Genomic DNA, 4,045 nt, shown 5'->3' on the forward strand with positions numbered 1-4,045 from the left:
ATAAAGTTCATACATAAAGATCATACAACATTTAAATGCAACAAACAAATAACTCTCTAGATAAAGAATTTAAATGCAACAACAAATGCGATCAAGATCGCAACTAAGGTAACAATTGATCCAACATCATAATGATACCAAGCCTCACTATGAATGGCATATTTTCTAATCTTTCTAATCTTCAAGCGCATTTTCTCCATCTTAATCTTATGATCATCGACGACATCGGCAACATGCAACTCCAATTCCATCTTCTCCCCCTCAATTCTTTTCAATTTTTCCTTCAAATCCTCGTTTCCTCTTTCAACTAAATTTAACCTCTCAACAATAGGGTCGGTTGGAATTTCCGGTTCAACTACCTCCTACATACAAATATCTATGTCAACTTGATGGGCATAATTTGTCATAAACACGAAATGCAATGAATAGTTTTAAAAGAGAATATACCACATCCGAATCATAACCCGGACGAGGGCCGACGGGGACGGATATCAAAACCATGGCACTATGTATAACAAACAACGTATGGGTAAGATAATTATACGAGTAACTATATATCCAAATCACACAAACATCAATTTTTTATATAAAACTTTATGAACAAGAGGCTCACCACAAGGTGGTGCCGGCGACGGGACGTTGCGAGCGATCGACGGTGGTTACGACGGAGATTTAGAAGGTACTAAGTAAACCACACCTACATATGCAAACTAAGTGTTATTTTTGACCTCAAATTGCATATAAATCAAATACTAGCACATATATATAATTCCTCCCAAATTACTAAACTCAAAAATCAATCACTATATAAAGCATTGCACGAGCTAATCTAGCAATGAGAGATGAAAGGACAAAGTTGCTAACCTTTGTGATCATTTGAATGGATGGGGCCCTTCAAATCTTGACAAATTTTGGGCAAAATGTGTGATGAGCTTGAGAGGAAGAGGGAAAAGAACAGAGGGGAGAGGGGAAAGGGGAAGAACAGAGCGAGCTCGGGTGGACGAAGGGTCTATGTAGGACGACCTTTAGTACCGGTTCGTGATACGACCCGGTACTAAAGGTGCTGGAGGGGCCCCGGACTGACAACATCCTGCCACCACTCACTTTAGTATCGGTTCGTGGCACAAACCGGTGCTAAAGGTTCGCTACGAACCGGTACTAATGAGAGCGGCCGGCGAGCCGTTGGAACCGGCACTAATGCACACATTAGTGCCAGCTCAAATTCAAACCGGCACTAGTGTGCTTCACGTTTGACCCTTTTTTTACTAGTGTAGTAAAAGACTGGAGCAAAATTGTGAACGATCACAAAGAAGTACTAGGGGGCAGCAATCAGAAGCGCAACCCACGATTAGGAGACATGTTCATCTGCATGCTACAATATGATGAATCAGCAAAGCTATACATGTTCTATGCTATTTTACCTAAGAGAGAGCAGCAGGAGTGATTAATTAGCTAGTTCATGCTCTTAGTACTTGTCCTCTCATGTCCGTGTTCTTCGTCCTGAACTTAATCTCAAAGAGTGATTTGCTTTTGTGGTGTTATGAACACTTATAATATTATTACCATGTTGAACTCGATGATATCTTTACTATGAAAACTGTTGTTGGTGATGATATATATGATGCAAGAGTTTTTATATTAATATAATAATGATGATGAGTTATTATATCATTTATGAAAGAAACTGCATATTAGTTTCAACTGGATGGATTCTAGCTAAGTGGTCAAGTATATGCCATATCCATATTACCTCAATCACTTAATTAGGTAATCAAGTATATATAATATGGATATGACATATACTTGATGACTTAGCTAGCTAGGATCCATGCATCCAGTCAAACTAATCTGCGGTACATTCATCTAATGATTTAACAACTCATTATAATGTAAAACAATCACTAAATTAAATTAAAAATACAAAATAAAAATAAAAATAAAAAAACCAAAATACACCCAAAATACTAATGTCCTACGTGCCCACGGAGCTGGCTCGGGCCACGTGGTTGCCCTTTAGCACCGGTTCATGCTGAACCGGTACTAAAGGGGAGGGGGGCTTTAGTGCCCACAATTTAGTGCCGGTTACCGAACCGGCACTAAAGGGCCTTACGAACCGGTGCTATTGCCCGGTTCTGCACTAGTGCTAGTGGCCGAAGGCGTTGATGATCTTGCTTCTTTGGAAGCGATGGCATGCAGGGAGGCCAATGCTTTGGCTACAGATCTTCTTCTTCACACTTTTGTGGTCGCTTCTGATTGCAAGCAAGCTGTCTCGGATATACAACAGCTCCTGGGGGCAATATGGTGCAATAATTGATGTGTTTAATCTCCAAGTTGCTCAATTTCAAGGTATTTTTTCTTTCAAGTGTCGTGCTGTGAATTATGAAGTACATAGCTTAGCCAGGTTCTCCTTTGCGAAAGGTCTGGGGCGCCACGTCTAGTTTAGCCAACACCAGGATCCAACTTGTATCCCACATTTCATGGACCTTGAGTAATAAACCTGGCTTTACCCTAAAAAAAACTAGATCGATCAGATCGGGAGCTAGGAACCTCCAGATCAGTTAGATCGAGTGCAGTGCAGCCTGACGGGTGGACGAATTGAAGCGAGATGGAGACGGATCGGAACAGAAGGCCGAACGAGAACCAAATCGATCCACAGTTGCACGCACACGCGCGATCACGCGAGGGTCCAGGGGCAACTGTGGAAGCCAGCCACGGTGTGAAGATGGCGGGGCCGGGCGGGCGAAAGCCAGCAGCAGCGACGACGACTGGCGGACAGGGCCGATGACCAGCGGCGACAGGTGGACGGGGACTAGCAGGAGGGCAGCAGGGTGGAACACGTGCAGCCTGGAGCGGATCGGATCAGACCGGGGATCGTGTTGGGGTGAGCAGCAGCGAGGAAGAGCAATCAGGGACGACCGGCAAGGAGACGACGGCCGCGCGATGGAAGGATCAATCACAAGTTGCGCGTACTAAAAAAATGAGCTAAGCTCTAATACCATGTTAGAGAAATAGCAACTTAGGCCTCCTTTGATTTGGAGGAATTTCATAGGAATTTTAGAGGATAAAATTTTTATAGGATTTTTTCCTTTAGAGCCCTTTGATTCATAGGAATAGATTTCTATTCCTACATAGGATTGATTCCTATTGTCCACATTTCATAGGAAAAAATAAAAATGATTCTAGACTCAATGGAAAAAAAAATTTGGTGTCAATCAAATGACATCTCGTTTTCTATTCCTACTCATAGGATTTGAGATACATGCCATCTCATTTCCTACAAAATTCCTATTCCTATGATAATCCTATCCTATGAACCAAAAGAGGCCTTATCAATAGGCTAAAGCCATCATATATACATGTACATGTGGGAATCCAAAATGCCAAAATGCAAAAGGCCAAAGGCCATTATAAATATAAGTCTAACAAGCATCACACATTGTATCAATGATGCAAAATCATAGATTACTTATCTTAACAGTCTTAGGATTCTTAAATCTTAATTGTCGAGCGTAAAAGAATTAAACCATGAACAATCCCGATATTTCATACTGTTCATTACTATTTAGCAAGCATACCCATATATGGTAGTGGTAAAAGTTAGCCGTGACCTTGAGTTCTGAAAACCAAATGTACAGGAAAGGACAGCATGGTTAGCACACCTTATCGATTGCAAGCTTCCCATCTTCTTGCACAGTGCGTTTGCAAGACATTATAGAATAACTTCGCTGATTGTTAAACAACTATAAGGTATTACCGAAAAAGGATTTTCCCCGCTTTGTATTACAAACCAATCAACATCAAAAACATCACAAATGCTGGGGCGAGCAGCACAACAAGCCCAAAAGAAAAGAGAAAGAAAAATAAGAAATAAATGCCAACAACGACAGCTCGACAAAGCGCGGGTGACCCGCCATCGCTGCGCCCCCAGGACTCGACCCACCATAGACCAAGGCTCCGATCCACCGTGTACCAAGCAGCACCTCCTGAAAGGAATGCGACGCCGACGACACTGCTGCCCGGACGAGTCTTAGGGTTTCCCCCGGCA

Source organism: Triticum aestivum, chromosome 3A, assembly GCF_018294505.1.
Source record: "Triticum aestivum cultivar Chinese Spring chromosome 3A, IWGSC CS RefSeq v2.1, whole genome shotgun sequence".
Taxonomy (NCBI): Eukaryota; Viridiplantae; Streptophyta; class Magnoliopsida; order Poales; family Poaceae; genus Triticum; species Triticum aestivum.